Raw genomic sequence first — 21,145 nt, 5'->3', positions numbered from 1 at the left:
TAAATTGAAGAAACAAGTAGTAACTTACTTATCCAAAATAGCAAGTCCGGCTCGTCCCAGCGAAATAATTGCCAAGTAGTAAGATAAAAAATGGTTTATTGTAGCTCTACGCGTTTCAACGCTTAAGCGTCTTTTTCAAGAGCAATAAAAGACGATAAAAACAAGTAACAGTTTGTATGATGCTGTGACAAAGTAGCCGGCTTTTATACAAATGTATCCATGTTCCAATTTCCTGTCTGTGGCAGGAAATTGGACTCACATAATAGAAACAGAAATAAAAGTACAAATTCCTAATAAATGTTTAGGCCCAACCTTGTTTTTTTAAAAATGTTAAATCTTTTTATGTCGCTCATTTAACTTTTAAATATTAACTTTATATTAGGTTCGGCATAAACATGAACAATGAAAGTGACCAATCAGTGAATTACTTAGCATTTTTATCCAATGAGAAGACAGAGTTAGATTAAGTCCCCATTCGAGTATTCCTTGAATTTCAGTTCCCTTTAAGGTCCGCTTAAAGTTCACGTGATATTTTTAGCCAATCCCATGATGTTAGAAGATTTTCCGTGGATCTATGACGTCGTGTGGGCTCGTTAGTCACGTGTTCTTTCTGACCAATCTGTGAGGACGTTTTTCCTTTGTGGCTTTAACCAAATATTCCGTTATAGGGATTTACGATTATACATTCTATGAATAGAAAATTGAATAGCGGCAGTATCCATTCTAAACACCAATACAATTGAAAGTTATCTATGACAATTTTATATATAATTTGATAGTATGAGAAATATGTGCAAAGATGTTTTGCGCTGTGCGGACTTTAATGTATGTAAATGCATGTAAATGAAGATTTAATTCTAATCACTAAATGGTACTTTCCAAAGTTTTCCTTCTATAAAGAAGACTTTTACGGCAACCTTAAATTACATATAACTCAGTAACATCGACATTTATGCAATGGTATATACAATATAAATACTTTGCAAACACATTAAAGACTGTATTATCAATTTGAATCATATGAAAAGGGAATTTAAAAAGTTTCTCTTTATATTATAAAACCCTTTGAGGAAATTTGGAGAGGGCAGCATTTGTCCGTTCAACTCATATATGGATAAGAATAGTGACTTTATATTTTACCATAACCTTATAGCTTACCTACGTTAAGGGATAAATGAAAAGTGAAGTTATGTGTGCTGGTTAAAGGTATTTCATATTTTGTGTTATCTAATTTAAATATGAATACATTTGTAAAATAGTTGCAATTTTAATTTTTGTGTTATCTAATTTAAATATAATGTGCTGAATATAATTTAGTATAATACTAGTGGCATTACTAATTGAGAGAATAAATTGACTTTCTAAATTGTGTAAAATAAGTGAAATGAAATAGAAACTAAATAAAAATAAAAAATATTATTAATAAAAAATAATGTGTAAACTCAATAAAGTGATATTATATGTGACTAAATAAATAACTAATTAACTTAACAGTAGTAAATAATTACTTCATATATTAGAACCTTGTGTTTAAAGAATTCTCTATCCCTAATGGAATTAGTTTAAATAAAAGCTGCTATTCGAATATCTTTGTTGAGCCCCCAATGATTGTAAGTTCTCAGTGTATTTATTTTCGAATAGCAGCTTTTATTTAAACTAATTCCATTAGGGATAGAGAATTCTTTAAACACAAGGTTCTAATATATGAAGTAATTATTTACTACTGTTAAGTTAATTAGTTATTTATTTAGTCACATATAATATCACTTTATTGAGTTTACACATTATTTTTTATTTTTTATTAATAATATTTTTTATTTTTTATTTTTATTTAGTTTCTATTTCATTTCACTTATTTTACACAATTTAGAAAGTCAATTTATTCTCTCAATTAGTAATGCCACTAGTATTATACTAAATTATATTCAGCACATTATATTTAAATTAGATAACACAAAAATTAAGGTTACCTAAAAATTGCAACTATTTTACAAATGTATTCATATTTAAATTAGATAACACAAAATATGAAATACCTTTAACCAGCACACATAACTTCACTTTTCATTTATCCCTTAACGTAGGTAAGCTATAAGGTTATGGTAAAATATAAAGTCACTATTCTTATCCATATATGAGTTGAACGGACAAATGCTGCCCTCTCCAAATTTCCTCAAAGGGTTTTATAATATAAAGAGAAACTTTTTAAATTCCCTTTTCATATGATTCAAATTGATAATACAGTCTTTAATGTGTTTGCAAAGTATTTATATTGTATATACCATTGCATAAATGTCGATGTTACTGAGTTATATGTAATTTAAGGTTGCCGTAAAAGTCTTCTTTATAGAAGGAAAACTTTGGAAAGTACCATTTAGTGATTAGAATTAAATCTTCATTTACATGCATTTACATACATTAAAGTCCACACAGCGCAAAACATCTTTGCACATATTTCTCATACTATCAAATTATATATAAAATTGTCATAGATAACTTTCAATTGTATTGGTGTTTAGAATGGATACTGCCGCTATTCTATTTTCTATTCATAGAATGTATAATCGTAAATCCCTATAACGGAATATTTGGTTAAAGCCACAAAGGAAAAACGTCCTCACAGATTGGTCAGAAAGAACACGTGACTAACGAGCCCACACGACGTCATAGATCCACGGAAAATCTTCTAACATCATGGGATTGGCTAAAAATATCACGTGAACTTTAAGCGGACCTTAAAGGGAACTGAAATTCAAGGAATACTCGAATGGGGACTTAATCTAACTCTGTCTTCTCATTGGATAAAAATGCTAAGTAATTCACTGATTGGTCACTTTCATTGTTCATGTTTATGCCGAACCTAATATAAAGTTAATATTTAAAAGTTAAATGAGCGACATAAAAAGATTTAACATTTTTAAAAAAACAAGGTTGGGCCTAAACATTTATTAGGAATTTGTACTTTTATTTCTGTTTCTATTATGTGAGTCCAATTTCCTGCCACAGACAGGAAATTGGAACATGGATACATTTGTATAAAAGCCGGCTACTTTGTCACAGCATCATACAAACTGTTACTTGTTTTTATCGTCTTTTATTGCTCTTGAAAAAGACGCTTAAGCGTTGAAACGCGTAGAGCTACAATAAACCATTTTTTATCTTACTACTTGGCAATTATTTCGCTGGGACGAGCCGGACTTGCTATTTTGGATAAGTAAGTTACTACTTGTTTCTTCAATTTAAAGTTTCATTTTACTGCTGATGAGGTTCCAATCCTTTTCCAGCCCCTTGTTGAAAACCTCCTTGTTGTTGCCTTTGGAGAGGAACATATTACAGAGGGATATATCATAGAAGCAGGACTCACGTTACTTAAGGAGTGAGTATATTGCACATTATTGCAACAGATTTTAACTTGCACATCAAGTCCATTTCTATCTATTATCAGAAACTTATCATTCTGCAAGACCAGCGCCATCCATTTCGTTTTGTCTATTGCTTATACAGTCCTTGGGGAGAGACTGAGGAAGGGCAGCGGTCACTTTATTTAACAAGGAGAGTATTGTTTTTAGTACATTGTGTTGAGCATATTCTTTGTTAACATCTATTTGTTTGCTACACTCATTTTTTGCACAGTTGTTCATTAATAAGTTTGACATGACATGCAATACAAATAACAGCTGGAGAAACAGATACCAAAAGTTTATAGCAGATACACTTAGCTTGGTAGCTCCAGCACTGTGCAGTGATTTTCCTGAAGTATCTTCTGACTCAGTTGCAACGTGGAACATCTTGCAATATGTAATAGAAAAAACAACATATAAAGCAAAATTGATCAAATTCCTTAAATGACAGTTTCAGGAATGGGAAAAAAATGCCAGTGAACAAGCTTCTAGCAACCAGAAGCAATAAATAATGAGACTTAAATAATGTGGAGACAAAAATGACGCCCATATTTTTTAGCGCCAAAAAAGACGCCCACATTATTTGGCGCCTAAATGCTTTTGGCGCCAAAAATGACGCCACATCCGGAACGCCGACATTTTTGACGCAAAAAAACGTAAAAAAATGACGCAACTTCCGGCGACACGTATGACGCCGGAAACAGAAAAAAATGTTTGCGCCAAAAAAGTCCGCGCCAAGAATGACGCAATAAAATTAAGCATTTTCTGCCCCCGCGAGCCTAACAGCCCACAGGGAAAAAGTCAAATTTTTTAAGGTAAGAAAAAATGATTGAAACAAATGCATTTATCCCAAATATGAAACTGACTGTCTGAAAAATAGGCAAATAAATGTTTGAATACATATATTTAGAACTTTATAAATAAAGTGCCCAACCATAGCTTAGAGTGTCACAGAAAAACAGAATTTATGTTTACCTGATAAATTACTTTCTCCAACGGTGTGTCCGGTCCACGGCGTCATCCTTACTTGTGGGATATTCTCTTCCCCAACAGGAAATGGCAAAGAGCCCAGCAAAGCTGGTCACATGATCCCTCCTAGGCTCCGCCTACCCCAGTCATTCGACCGACGTTAAGGAGGAATATTTGCATAGGAGAAACCATATGGTACCGTGGTGACTGTAGTTAAAGAAAATAAATTATCAGACCTGATTAAAAAAACCAGGGCGGGCCGTGGACCGGACACACCGTTGGAGAAAGTAATTTATCAGGTAAACATAAATTCTGTTTTCTCCAACATAGGTGTGTCCGGTCCACGGCGTCATCCTTACTTGTGGGAACCAATACCAAAGCTTTAGGACACGGATGAAGGGAGGGAGCAAATCAGGTCACCTAAATGGAAGGCACCACGGCTTGCAAAACCTTTCTCCCAAAAATAGCCTCAGAAGAAGCAAAAGTATCAAACTTGTAAAATTTGGTAAAAGTGTGCAGTGAAGACCAAGTCGCTGCCCTACATATCTGATCAACAGAAGCCTCGTTCTTGAAGGCCCATGTGGAAGCCACAGCCCTAGTGGAATGAGCTGTGATTCTTTCGGGAGGCTGCCGTCCGGCAGTCTCGTAAGCCAATCTGATGATGCTTTTAATCCAAAAAGAGAGAGAGGTAGAAGTTGCTTTTTGACCTCTCCTTTTACCGGAATAAACAACAAACAAGGAAGATGTTTGTCTAAAATCCTTTGTAGCATCTAAATAGAATTTTAGAGCGCGAACAACATCCAAATTGTGCAACAAACGTTCCTTCTTCGAAACTGGTTTCGGACACAGAGAAGGTACGATAATCTCCTGGTTAATGTTTTTGTTAGAAACAACTTTTGGAAGAAAACCAGGTTTAGTACGTAAAACCACCTTATCTGCATGGAACACCAGATAAGGAGGAGAACACTGCAGAGCAGATAATTCTGAAACTCTTCTAGCAGAAGAAATTGCAACTAAAAACAAAACTTTCCAAGATAATAACTTAATATCAACGGAATGCAAGGGTTCAAACGGAACCCCCTGAAGAACTGAAAGAACTAAATTGAGACTCCAAGGAGGAGTCAAAGGTTTGTAAACAGGCTTAATTCTAACCAGAGCCTGAACAAAAGCTTGAACATCTGGCACAGCGGCCAGCTTTTTGTGAAGTAACACAGACAAGGCAGAAATCTGTCCCTTCAGGGAACTTGCAGATAAACCTTCTTCCAATCCTTCTTGAAGGAAGGATAGAATCCTAGGAATCTTAACCTTGTCCCAAGGGAATCCTTTAGATTCACACCAACAGATATATTTTTTCCAAATTTTGTGGTAAATCTTTCTAGTTACAGGCTTTCTGGCCTGAACAAGAGTATCGATAACAGGATCTGAGAACCCTCGCTTCGATAAGATCAAGCGTTCAATCTCCAAGCAGTCAGCTGGAGTGAAACCAGATTCGGGTGTTCGAACGGACCCTGAACAAGAAGGTCTCGTCTCAAAGGTAGCTTCCAAGGTGGAGCCGATGACATATTCACCAGATCTGCATACCAAGTCCTGCGTGGCCACGCAGGAGCTATCAAGATCACCGACGCCCTCTCCTGATTGATCCTGGCTACCAGCCTGGGGATGAGAGGAAACGGCGGGAACACATAAGCTAGTTTGAAGGTCCAAGGTGCTACTAGTGCATCCACTAGAGCCGCCTTGGGATCCCTGGATCTGGACCCGTAGCAAGGAACTTTGAAGTTCTGACGAGAGGCCATCAGATCCATGTCTGGAATGCCCCACAGCTGAGTGACTTGGGCAAAGATTTCCGGATGGAGTTCCCACTCCCCCGGATGTAATGTCTGACGACTCAGAAAATCCGCTTCCCAATTTTCCACTCCTGGGATGTGGATAGCAGACAGGTGGCAGGAGTGAAACTCCGCCCATAGAATGATTTTGGTCACTTCTTCCATCGCCAGGGAACTCCTTGTTCCCCCCTGATGGTTGATGTACGCAACAGTTGTCATGTTGTCTGATTGAAACCGTATGAACTTGGCCCTCGCTAGCTGAGGCCAAGCCTTGAGAGCATTGAATATCGCTCTCAGTTCCAGAATATTTATCGGTAGAAGAGATTCTTCCCGAGACCAAAGACCCTGAGCTTTCAGGGATCCCCAGACCGCGCCCCAGCCCATCAGACTGGCGTCGGTCGTGACAATGACCCACTCTGGTCTGCGGAATGTCATCCCTCGTGACAGGTTGTCCAGGGACAGCCACCAACGGAGTGAGTCTCTGGTCCTCTGATTTACTTGTATCTTCGGAGACAAGTCTGTATAGTCCCCATTCCACTGACTGAGCATGCACAGTTGTAATGGTCTTAGATGAATGCGTGCAAAAGGAACTATGTCCATTGCCGCTACCATCAACCCGATCACTTCCATGCACTGAGCTATGGAAGGAAGAGGAACGGAATGAAGTATCCGACAAGAGTCTAGAAGTTTTGTTTTTCTGGCCTCTGTCAGAAAAATCCTCATTTCTAAGGAGTCTATTATGGTTCCCAAGAAGGGAACCCTTGTTGACGGAGATAGAGAACTCTTTTCCACGTTCACTTTCCATCCGTGAGATCTGAGAAAGGCCAGGACAATGTCCGTGTGAGCCTTTGCTTGAGGAAGGGACGACGCTTGAATCAGAATGTCGTCCAAGTAAGGTACTACAGCAATGCCCCTTGGTCTTAGCACAGCTAGAAGGGACCCTAGTACCTTTGTGAAAATCCTTGGAGCAGTGGCTAATCCGAAAGGAAGCGCCACGAACTGGTAATGTTTGTCCAGGAATGCGAACCTCAGGAACCGATGATGTTCCTTGTGGATAGGAATATGTAGATACGCATCCTTTAAATCCACCGTGGTCATGAATTGACCTTCCTGGATGGAAGGAAGAATTGTTCGAATGGTTTCCATCTTGAACGATGGAACCTTGAGAAACTTGTTTAAGATCTTGAGATCTAAGATTGGTCTGAACGTTCCCTCTTTCTTGGGAACTATAAACAGATTGGAGTAGAACCCCATCCCTTGTTCTCTTAATGGAACAGGATGAATCACTCCCATTTTTAACAGGTCTTCTACACAATGTAAGAATGCCTGTCTTTTTATGTGGTCTGAAGACAACTGAGACCTGTGGAACCTCCCCCTTGGGGGAAGTCCCTTGAATTCCAGGAGATAACCTTGGGAGACTATTTCTAGCGCCCAAGGATCCAGAACATCTCTTGCCCAAGCCTGAGCGAAGAGAGAGAGAGTCTGCCCCCCACCAGATCCGGTCCCGGATCGGGGGCCAACATTTCATGCTGTCTTGGTAGCAGTGGCAGGTTTCTTGGCCTGCTTTCCCTTGTTCCAGCCTTGCATTGGTCTCCAAGCTGGCTTGGCTTGAGAAGAATTACCCTCTTGCTTAGAGGACGTAGCACTTTGGGCTGGTCCGTTTCTATGAAAGGGACGAAAATTAGGTTTATTTTTTGCCTTGAAAGGCCGATCCTGAGGAAGGGCGTGGCCCTTACCCCCAGTGATATCAGAGATAATCTCTTTCAAGTCAGGGCCAAACAGCGTTTTCCCCTTGAAAAGAATGTTAAGTAGCTTGTTCTTGGAAGACGCATCAGCCGACCAAGATTTCAACCAAAGCGCTCTGCGCGCCACAATAGCAAACCCAGAATTCTTAGCCGCTAACCTAGCCAATTGCAAAGTGGCGTCTAGGGTGAAAGAATTAGCCAATTTGAGAGCATTGATTCTGTCCATAATCTCCTCAAAAGGAGGAGAATCACTATCGACCGCCTTTATCAGCTCATCAAACCAGAAACATGCGGCTGTAGCGACAGGGACAATGCATGAAATTGGTTGTAGAAGGTAACCCTGCTGAACAAACATCTTTTTAAGCAAACCTTCTAATTTTTTATCCATAGGATCTTTGAAAGCACAACTATCCTCTATGGGTATAGTGGTGCGTTTGTTTAAAGTGGAAACCGCTCCCTCGACCTTAGGGACTGTCTGCCATAAGTCCTTTCTGGGGTCGACCATAGGAAACAATTTTTTAAATATGGGGGGAGGGACGAAAGGAATACCGGGCCTTTCCCATTCTTTATTAACAATGTCCGCCACCCGCTTGGGTATAGGAAAAGCTTCTGGGAGCCCCGGCACCTCTAGGAACTTGTCCATTTTACATAGTTTCTCTGGGATGACCAACTTGTCACAATCATCCAGAGTGGATAATACCTCCTTAAGCAGAATGCGGAGATGTTCCAACTTAAATTTAAATGCAATCACATCAGGTTCAGCTTGTTGAGAAATGTTCCCTGAATCAGTAATTTCTCCCTCAGACAAAACCTCCCTGGCCCCATCAGACTGGGTTAGGGGCCCTTCAGAAATATTATTATCAGCGTCGTCATGCTCTTCAGTATCTAAAACAGAGCAGTCGCGCTTACGCTGATAAGTGTTCATTTTGGCTAAAATGTTTTTGACAGAATTATCCATTACAGCCGTTAATTGTTGCATAGTAAGGAGTATTGGCGCGCTAGATGTACTAGGGGCCTCCTGAGTGGGCAAGACTCGTGTAGACGAAGGAGGGACTGATGCAGTACCATGCTTACTCCCCTCACTTGAGGAATCATCTTGGGCATCATTGTCATTGTCACATAAATCACATTTATTTAAATGAATAGGAATTCTGGCTTCCCCACATTCAGAACACAGTCTATCTGGTAGTTCAGACATGTTAAACAGGCATAAACTTGATAACAAAGTACAAAAAACGTTTTAAAATAAAACCGTTACTGTCACTTTAAATTTTAAACTGAACACACTTTATTACTGCAATTGCGAAAAAACATGAAGGAATTGTTCAAAATTCACCAAATTTTCACCACAGTGTCTTAAAGCCTTAAAAGTATTGCACACCAAATTTGGAAGCTTTAACCCTTAAAATAACGGAACCGGAGCCGTTTTGAACTTTAACCCCTTTACAGTCCCTGGTATCTGCTTTGCTGAGACCCAACCAAGCCCCAAGGGGAATACGATACCAAATGACGCCTTCAGAAAGTCTTTTCTAAGTATCAGAGCTCCTCTCACATGCGACTGCATGCCATGCCTCTCAAAAACAAGTGCGCAACACCGGCGCGAAAATGAGGCTCTGCCTATGCTTTGGGAAAGCCCCTAAAGAATAAGGTGTCTAAAACAGTGCCTGCCGATATTATTATATCAAAATACCCAGATAAAATGATTCCTCAAGGCTAAATATGTGTTAATAATCAATCGATTTAGCCCAGAAAAAGTCTACAGTCTTAATAAGCCCTTTTTGAAGCCCTTATTTACGATCGTAATAAACATGGCTTACCGGATCCCATAGGGAAAATGACAGCTTCCAGCATTACATCGTCTTGTTAGAATGTGTCATACCTCAAGCAGCAAGAGACTGCTCACTGTTCCCCCAACTGAAGTTAATTGCTCTCAACAGTCCTGTGTGGAACAGCCATGGATTTTAGTGACGGTTGCTAAAATCATTTTCCTCATACAAACAGAAATCTTCATCTCTTTTCTGTTTCTGAGTAAATAGTACATACCAGCACTATTTCAAAATAACAAACTCTTGATTGAATAATAAAAACTACAGTTAAACACTAAAAAACTCTAAGCCATCTCCGTGGAGATGTTGCCTGTACAACGGCAAAGAGAATGACTGGGGTAGGCGGAGCCTAGGAGGGATCATGTGACCAGCTTTGCTGGGCTCTTTGCCATTTCCTGTTGGGGAAGAGAATATCCCACAAGTAAGGATGACGCCGTGGACCGGACACACCTATGTTGGAGAAATAAGATTTACTTACCCCAGGACACTCATCTACATGTTTGTAGAAAGCCAAACCAGTACTGAAACGAGAATCAGCAGAGGTAATGGTATATATAAGAGTATATCGTCGATCTGAAAAGGGAGGTAAGAGATGAATCTCTACGACCGATAACAGAGAACCTATGAAATAGACCCCGTAGAAGGAGATCACTGCATTCAAATAGGCAATACTCTCCTCACATCCCTCTGACATTCACTGCACGCTGAGAGGAAAACCGGGCTCCAACTTGCTGCGGAGCGCATATCAACGTAGAATCTAGCACAAACTTACTTCACCACCTCCATCGGAGGCAAAGTTTGTAAAACTGAATTGTGGGTGTGGTGAGGGGTGTATTTATAGGCATTTTAAGGTTTGGGAAACTTTGCCCCTCCTGGTAGGAATGTATATCCCATACGTCACTAGCTCATGGACTCTTGCTAATTACATGAAAGAAATATCTATTATAAACACTGAATAGTGGCAAAACTTTGTGATTGGATTGAAATTGAACACAGGCTCTAAATTGATACCCTAAAATTCGAATCTAAAGGGCTCAGAGTTGCTGAGCTAGATATAAGGGACTTGCTCAAAGAGCCTCGAGATGTTAATTAAAAGAGACCATATAACAACAGTGGTTTAAAAAACTGATGATATAACATAAAATGCTTAAAAGTCCAAATAAATGTTCAAATTGGATAATAAGAATCTTGCTATAGTCTATATCAATATGGATCCCAACTGCTGATTATGTAGAAATCTTCTTGGGCGGTAGTTAACAAATAATTCCAACTTGCAATGTTGTCCCTTACCTGCCAAAAAAGGAAAGGCAAACAATAGTGCAGATGGCTTCTTAATGTGATCACAATTAAAATACTCCTTACCAGTCACTGCCCAAGAAGATTTCTACATAATCAGCAGTTGGGATCCATATTGATATTTGTTGTTATATGGTCTCTTTTAATTAACATCTCGAGGCTCTTTGAGCAAGTCCCTTATATCTAGCTCAGCAACTCTGAGCTCTTTAGATTCGAATTTTAGGGTATCAATTTAGAGCCTGTGTTCAATTTCAATCCAATCACAAAGTTTTGCCACTATTCAGTGTTTATAATAGATATTTGTTCACATCACATCACAGTTTGCAAGCAGAAACACATTTGAACACACGTTAAAGTTGTGCTGTTGTTTTTATTTGGTTCTATCTATGCTTTATGTATGCATTAGTTGATTTGTCAAAAATTTACTTGTATATCGTTTTATTTTGAATTCATTGTTTATTTTGAAAATAAGGTTCACACACCCCTGCAATATTTTTCTCACTTTTTTTCACTTGTTAGGATTTACACCCTTTTGGATAAACACATAGGCACAACCTCAGGTCTTATATTTTGAATTCAGGTTCTAGACATTCCTGTAACATTTTTTGTCCACCTGTTAGGATTTACATAATTTTGGATAAACACATAGGCTGTGTAAACACATAGGCAAAACCCCAATTCGGAGCCACTTACATTTCACTTACATTTTCACACCCACCAGTTTCAAGCAACCTGGAATCTATATACCTGTGCATTGTAACCCATTGTTTTTATAAATAGAGTGTGCATAAGCGCTCCTAGCGCATATTAGAATTTAAGTTTTATGCGATAGACATTATTTGTTAGATTTTTGTTGTTGTTATTAATTGTTCTACAAGCATTTTTTAATTGTTCCAAGTGTTTCAATATATATTTTAAAGTGTAACATGGATCCATGACTAATTGTTGTATAATTTTAAATGTACCAACTTTTTTATCTTATGTATTAAATCATATTATTTCAACCTATTGTTACCTTTGGTATTTGACTATCTGCCCATAGACCCTGCCTACGTTGTTTGCCGCTCTAATATCCAATCTTAAAATTGAATCCACCCTTGGCAACTAGGTGCCAATTTATTAGAGCTGGAGGTCTGTTGCGTTATATAGTTGGCGCTTAGTTATCACCTTTCCACACATTAAATGCAATGTTAGTCAGCTCCAGAGCAACAATGCATTACTGGGCGCTACCTGAACAAATCTGGTGATCTTATGACAAGCAGCATACGTGTTTATCCACCAATCACCAGCTAACTCCCAGTAGTGCATTGCTGCTTTAGGGTCTTCCTAAGTATGCTCTTCCACCAATTATACCAAGAGAATGAAATACATTTGATGACACCAGTAAAAACATAATTTATGCTTACCTGATAAAATTTCTTTCTTTCCGGATATGGCGAGTCCTCGGAATCATCAATTACTAGTGGGAATATCACTCCTGGCCAGCAGGAGGAGGCAAAGAGCACGACAGCAAAGCTGCTATATATGTCACTTCCCTTACCCATAATCCCCAGTCATTCGGCCAAAGGAAAAATGGAAAAAGAAGATAACACAAAAGTGTAGAGGTGCCTTAGGTTTTAGAAAAAATAACTGTCTTAAATAAAGGGTGGGCCGTGGACTCACCATATCTGGAAATAAATACATTTATCAGGTAAGCATAAATTATGTTTTCTTTCCTAAGATATGGTGAGTCCATCAATTACTAGTGGGAATCAATACCCAAGCTAGAGGACACAGATGATAAGGAAGGGACAAGAAAGGTAGACCTAAACAGAAGGCACCACCGCTTGAAGAACCCTTTGTAATGTCCCCTTTAATTCAGCCCCACCTTCTTTTGCTTTATAAGTGCACTTCCTGCTATCCTCTTTGCTTGATTATTTTGTTTGGCACAGGTGAAAGGATACACTCCTCCACTCCAGCTTACAGATATTGAGCCTCAAGCCTTTTTACCTATTAGGCTACTTGTTGCCTTCATCGCTATCCTGAACAAAGTACCTGACTCTTTTGTTACACATTTTGCTGTTCAGCTCCTCTCCGTTCTCAGCTACAGAACACTTCCTGTTTCCAGCGGATTGACTTTGTACAGCCGGATCTACACGCTGTTCCACGCTCACACCTTCCAGTAGCTTTCACGGACACTGCTACTGCTCCCTTCTCATCGTGTTAACATACACCAACCACCGGATTCATTCTACTACAGCTGCTAGTACTTGCAAGTATATCTCAATCTGTATTGAACTGCTAATTGTTATTTGTCTGCCATTCCTTGCTTGCAATACTTTGCTTATCTATTGGATAACCTGTTTTCTATCATTTGCTGCTTAAATCTCCAGTCTGCATTCTAACCATATCTTATGCTTTGCAACAATCAAAGTACTAAGAACATATCAGCCGTATATTTTTGCATAGTGTCATTTATACTTATATCAGCAGTTATCCTAACCTCTACCTGCTGTATTACTTTGCAAACACTCAGTTTCACTCTTACACCGCTGCTGGGAATCATCCATTACTATTAAAGTGCTGTATTAATACTGACACTGCAGGCTAAGTCTTTCCTGTGGTTGTTCCGCTATTACAGCTACACAACATTTAAATATTGTAGTTATAACATAATAATCAAGCCTTAAAAAAAAAAAAAAAAAAAAAAAAAAAAAAAAAAAAAAAAAAATAAATTTAAAATATAGCTGCTAATAGTAATGGATCCCCAAACTGTGAAAACTGAAATTGATACTCTTAATCAAAAAGTTGAATATCTGGCAAGAGCACTTACAGATTTGCAAACCGAGAACAAAGCCTTAAAGAATTTGGTTAAAGACATAGTTGCACCAAAAAACCCTGAATCTCCAGAGCCACAGGTAAATCCACCAGCTTTATTTTCAGGGAAAAGAAATGAATTCAGAGACTTTAAAAATGCCTGTTATCTTCTATTCACCATGAAACCCAGGACCTATTGTTCTGATAAAATAAAAGTCTGCACAGCCATATCTTATTTAACTGCCGAACCCAGGTCATGGGCAAACAGACTATTTGAGTCAAATAATCCTATTTTGGAGTCCATTGATCAATTCTTTCTTTCCATGGCAGCTTTATATGAGGATAGTAATACCCAGATTCAAGCAGAAACTAAACTCAGAGCACTTAAACAGGGTAAACGTCCTGTTGAGGAGTTTATAACTGATTTTCAAATGTGGGCAACTGACTCCCAATGGAATAACATTTCCCTGAAAAATCAGTTTAGATTGGGACTTAATGACACACTTAAAGATGAACTTTCAAGGCTGGAGATGCCTGATACATTGCAAGGATTAATGAAACTAGCAACCACTTTAGACCGTAGGTTTAGGGAGAGACGCTCTGAAAAATTATCAACAGACACACCCCCTAGAAGGTTATTGTTCCCCACTACTGAAAAACATAATCACCAACAAACACCCATGGAGATAGGTGCCATTAAAGGTCCTCTATCAGCTGAGGAAAAAATGAGACGACGCATGTCTAATCTCTGTCTTTATTGTGCGAATAAGGATCATTCAGTTTCATCCTGTCCAATTTTAAACCGACAAAAGAAGGGTAAGCTGACTAGTATAAATTCTGCCACACCTAAATTAAGTGTAGACCACCAATCATTCACATTATCTCTGTCTTTGCAGTGGGATCTCCAACAAATCAAGACTGACGCAATAATTGACTCCGGGGCTTATGATTGTTTCATAGATTCTAAGTTTGTTTCTGTAAATAAAATACCTTGTGTTGATAAGCATACACCTGTGTTTATAAAAGTTATTGACGGTTCCTTCATACATAACGGACCCATCACACAGCACACCATACCTTTGTTAATTACTACAAATCATGGTCACACTGAATATCTCAGTTTCGATGTAATACCAAACTCTTTACATCCTATTATTATGGGATATACATGGTTGAAAAAACATAACCCGAGTATAAATTGGGTGAAACCTAATATTTTATTTGATTCCCATTACTGCAAAACCACTTGTTTCCCCTATCAGTTACTTGGAGCAGTAGACATAGCTATTCCTGCTGAATACCATGATTTAACTGATGTCTTTGATCTAAAAGAGGCTGAGGTCTTGCCTCCTCATAGGGTATACGATTGCCCCATAGATTTAATCCCTGGTTCCCAAATCCCATACGGGAAAATTTATCCACTTTCACAGAAGGAGTTGCAACATTTAAGGGAATACTTAGATGACAACTTGAGAAAAGGCTTTATAGTACCCTCTGTCTCACCTGCAGCTGCAGGCATGTTTTTTGTTACTAATAAGGATCAGTCACTAAGACCAATCATCGATTATCGGGCCTTGAACTCAATTACCATAAAGAACCGTTACCCTCTGCCACTCATCCCCGAACTCCTAGAACGCTTAAATGGCGCCACCATTTTTACTAAATTGGATTTGAAGGGGGCCTATAACTTAATAAGAATCAAGGAGGGGGATGAGTGGAAGACAGCTTTTAGAACGAGGTACGGACTCTTTGAGTATAAGGTTATGCCATTTGGGCTGTGCAATGCCCCTGGCACATTTCAACACTTTATAAATGACATTTTCAAAGATCTAATTGATGTGTGTGTTATCATCTATCTCGATGACATTTTGGTTTATTCTAGAGATACACAGGAACACATAAAACATGTCAGGTGGGTCTTAACAAGACTTCGTGAACATAAATTATTTGCAAAGGCAGAAAAATGTTTATTTCATGTACATGAAATAAAATTTTTAGGTTATATTATCTCCCCTGACAAAGTACAGATGGATCCCGAAAAAGTGATGGCAATTAAGAACTGGCCCAAACCCACTAACTTGAAATCTCTACAGAGATTTTTAGGGTTCGCTAATTTTTATCGTAGATTCATATACAACTTTTCTACTATTGTGAAACCACTCACAAATCTAACCAGAAAGGCAGTTCCATTTCGGTGGACCCCAGATGCTGATCAAACCTTTAACTTACTAAAAGACTGTTTTACTACCGCTCCAATTTTAAGTTTACCAGATCATACTTGTCAGTTCATTCTGGAGGTGGATGCCTCAGACACGGGCTTGGGTGCAGTTTTATCCCAAAGATCTGATGAGAAACATCCTACTCACCCCATTGCCTTTTATTCCAGAACGTTGTTACCCGCTGAAGTTAATTATTCAGTAGGTGACAAGGAGTTGCTGGCAATAAAATGTGCACTGGAGGTCTGGAGGCATATCTTAGAAGGCACTGACAAAGCTTTCATTATCTACACTGATCATAAAAACCTTCAATATTTAAGACAGAATAAGACATTATCTTCCCGTCAAGTGCGTTGGTCACTTTTTTTTGATAGATTTAATTTTTTAATAACATACAGACCAGGCAAACTAAACCTCAAAGCTGATGCCCTTTCTCGACTGTCAGATAACAGACCACACACAGACGACACTTTACAAATGATACCTTCTCATAAAATAATCGGAACTTTAAACAATCTTGAAGTTGATATTTTAGAGGCTTTAGAAAGTGACAGGCTGCCTACACAATTTCAATTGCACAAAGAACCAAACGGTCTTCTCACAATGAATCAGAAATTGTACATACCAAAACAATTAAGATCCAGAATCCTAGATCATTATCATGATCATCCTCTGTCTGGTCATTTAGGTATAACCAAAACAACCGAACTAATGCAAAGGAATTTCTGGTGGCCAAATATGGGTAAAACTATACAAGATTATGTCACATCTTGTGAGACATGTGCACGATACAAAATCGAGAGGAAAAAACCAATAGGTTATCTCACACCTCTTCCTATTCCTGATATTCCCTGGACTGTAATTTCCATGGATTTTATAGTGGAACTTCCACCATCACAAAATCACAACACAATCATGGTAGTCGTCGACCATTTGACGAAACTTGCTCACTTTATACCTTTAAAAAGTTTACCCACAGCCTCCCAAACTGCTGATACCTTCCTAAAACAAATTGTAAAACTACATGGGATACCAAATGTCATTATAACAGATCGTGGTTCTCAGTTTACCTCCCATTTCTGGAAGGAAATTTGCAAACTGTTAAACATACATCCTAGACTTTCAACGGCATATCACCCCCAGACTAATGGCCTCACTGAGCGAGTGAATGGTATCCTTGAACAATATCTTAGATGCTACATTACACACCAGCAGGATGACTGGCTCCATCATTTGGCCTTAGCCGAATTCTCTTATAATAATTCTGTATCGACCTCAACTAAGATGACCCCTTTCTATGCCACTTATGGTTATCACCCTCAAACCATCCGACTGCCTAAAATAGATTCTGCATCACCATCTGTCACTTCTTACTTAGCCAACCTACAGGATGCCCTACAACTACTGAAAGTTCACTTACACAAAGCCAAGACTGATCAACAACACTACTATAATACGAGACATCGTCCAGGTCCTGATTATAAAGTAGGCGACCAAGTGTGGCTTTCCACCAAATTTCTTAAACTTGTTATACCTTCTAAGAAATTGGGTAGTCAATTCATCGGACCATTCCGTATTCTACGTATTCTCAACCCAACAACTGTTGTCTTGGACCTGCCAGAGAAATACAAGATTCATCCTTCTTTTCATATATCGTTGCTCAAACCCTACAGAACCAGTGAAGAATTTCCGCGCTTAAGTGTTCCTCCACCACCTGTTACTGTCGAGGACCATGAGGAATATGAAGTTGATAGCGTCCTCGACTCACGTATACATCGTGGGAGACTGCAGTATTTGGTTCGATGGAAGGGGTATGGGCAGGAGGAGGACTCTTGGTTGTTGCACTCTCTGGTCCATGCTCCACGTCTTGTTGCTCTTTTTCATAGACGTTACCCTCAGAAACCCAATGCATCCTCGGTGATGATGCCCTGAAGGGGGGGGTCTGTAATGTCCCCTTTAATTCAGCCCCACCTTCTTTTGCTTTATAAGTGCACTTCCTGCTATCCTCTTTGCTTGATTATTTTGTTTGGCACAGGTGAAAGGATACACTCCTCCACTCCAGCTTACAGATATTGAGCCTCAAGCCTTTTTACCTATTAGGCTACTTGTTGCCTTCATCGCTATCCTGAACAAAGTACCTGACTCTTTTGTTACACATTTTGCTGTTCAGCTCCTCTCCGTTCTCAGCTACAGAACACTTCCTGTTTCCAGCGGATTGACTTTGTACAGCCGGATCTACACGCTGTTCCACGCTCACACCTTCCAGTAGCTTTCACGGACACTGCTACTGCTCCCTTCTCATCGTGTTAACATACACCAACCACCGGATTCATTCTACTACAGCTGCTAGTACTTGCAAGTATATCTCAATCTGTATTGAACTGCTAATTGTTATTTGTCTGCCATTCCTTGCTTGCAATACTTTGCTTATCTATTGGATAACCTGTTTTCTATCATTTGCTGCTTAAATCTCCAGTCTGCATTCTAACCATATCTTATGCTTTGCAACAATCAAAGTACTAAGAACATATCAGCCGTATATTTTTGCATAGTGTCATTTATACTTATATCAGCAGTTATCCTAACCTCTACCTGCTGTATTACTTTGCAAACACTCAGTTTCACTCTTACACCGCTGCTGGGAATCATCCATTACTATTAAAGTGCTGTATTAATACTGACACTGCAGGCTAAGTCTTTCCTGTGGTTGTTCCGCTATTACAGCTACACAACATTTAAATATTGTAGTTATAACACCCTTCTACCCAAAAGAAGCCTCAGCTGAGGCAAAAGTATCAAATTTATTAAACTTTGATAAAGTATGCCAAGAGGACCAAGTTGCAGCCTTGCAAATCTGTTCCACAGAAGCTTCATTTTTAAATGCCCAGGAAGAAGAAATAGCCCTCGTGGAATGAGCAGTGATTCTCTCAGGAGGTTGCTGTCCAGCAGTCTCATAGGCCAAATTAATAATTCTCCTTAGCCAAAGAGAAGTAGCCGTAGCTTTCTGACACTTGCGCTTCCCAGAAAAACAAACAAACAAAGCAGAAGACTGATGAAAGTCCTTAGTCGCCTGAAGATAAAACTTCAATGCACGCACATCTAGGTTGTGCAACAAAAGCTCCTTAGGAGAAGGAGGATTAGGACACAAAGAAGGAACCACAATCTCCTGATTAATATTCTTGTTTGAAACAACTTTAGGTAGGAAACCTAATATAGTACATAAAACCACTTTATCAGAATGAAAAATAAGATGAGGAAAATCAAACTGCAGAGCAGAGAGTTTCAAAACTCTCCAAGCAGAAGAAATAGCATCAAGAAACAAAACCTTCCAAGATAACATCTTGATATCTAAGGAATGCATAGGTTCAAACGGAGCCGCTGTAAAACTCTAAGAACAAGGTTAAGACTCCAGGGAGAAGTAACGGACTTAAACACAGGCCTAATCCTAACCAAGGCCTGACAAAAAGATTGCACGCCTGGCACATCCGCCAAACGCTTATGCAACAAAATAGACAACGCAGAAATCTGACCTTTCAGAGTATTAGCTGACAAACCCTTCTCCAGACCGTCCTGGAGAAAAGACAAAATCCTAGGAATCATGACAAAATCCTAGGAATCCTCTGGATTCACACCAATACAGATATAATACAGAACCAAAACCGTTCTTAAATAAATGTTCCCAAATCAAGAAAACATACCCCAGGCAACACTCTACACCTCAGCAGAATTACTGAGGTGCCCTACCTGTCCTGCAACCCGCAGCGATCCCGTTTACAATCCGGATTTCCAGAGAAGCAAAAACAGCAAGAAGCCTTCTAAACAGCAGAGCCATCTGAAATATGCGCACCTCACTCTAACAGGAAGTGAAGAAAAAGCACCAAAAAACTCTGACATCACAAAATCAGAACCTCCCTAAAAGAGGAGGTCCAACAGGGGACAAAAAAGCAATTTTTTTAAGAAAAATTTAAAACAACTTTCTTGAAAAACAGGCTTAAAAACAAACAATAAACCCCCCCAATAAAGTGCATAATCTGTTACTAAAGACGGATCCTCACTGAGCCATCAAAAAAATAAATAACTCCTCACACTAGCAGTGCCTGCAAAAACTGCCATAAAAACGTGCACCCTGACAGGAATAAAAAACGTCCCCCTGCAGCCTTTCAGCTGAATAAGTGCCAAATGTTTCCCTGCTACATAGAAAAATAAAACTGGCACTTACCTTAATATTTATCTGTCCAGCAGTAGGACAGCTCACCTGGTTTGAGAGGATACCATTCCTCACATGGACCTGTGGAAATACAGAAAGACTGAGTAAACTTACTCAGGCTATCTAAATAGGGCAGAAAAATGTTTTGGGAAAACGCAGTGAGAATTATACCCCACAAGTTCCCGATTGCTTAAAAGCCTCCACTGCCCTACTGAAGAGACTGACATGGGCTAAGGCTAGACCCTTTAGAAAGATCAGAGCAAACCTACTCTGCTTTAAAATAAAAAAATCTTGATTGTAGATCAGACACCAAAACTTCACCTCCTCCTTGCACCGCAGGCAAAGAGAATGACTGGGGATTATGGGTAAGGGAAGTGACATATAAAGCAGCTTTGCTGTAGTGCTCTTTGCCTCCTCCTGCTGGCCAGGAGTGATATTCCCACTAGTAATTGATGATTCCGTGGACTCACCATATCTTAGGAAAGAAATGAAGTCTCTTAAAACTGCATGCTTTATCTGAACCATAAAAGTGTAATTTTATATATATATATAATTTTTTTTAATGTATTTTCAATACAGTTTTTCATTTTTTTGAATATCAGATTTCCTTTGAATTATGTTTGGTGCACAAATATAATGTAGAGGTTTTATTTTAACAATGTAAGCCATTAAAGGGACACTTTTCCCCCCTCTCCTTTAATGTGTTCCCAATGACCCATTTTTATCTGCTGAGTGTATTAAAATGTTTACAAATCACTCCTTTACCTTGATTTTGTCATTTGAATTAGCTGCTTTTGTCTGCTATCCCCCTATTCAAAAAATATCAATATTTCAGCACTAGTTATAAAATAAATATGTAAACAAGA

The sequence above is a fragment of the Bombina bombina genome, chromosome 7, assembly GCF_027579735.1.
Source record: "Bombina bombina isolate aBomBom1 chromosome 7, aBomBom1.pri, whole genome shotgun sequence".
NCBI lineage: Eukaryota > Metazoa > Chordata > Amphibia > Anura > Bombinatoridae > Bombina > Bombina bombina.
This window is presented reverse-complemented; position numbering follows the sequence as displayed.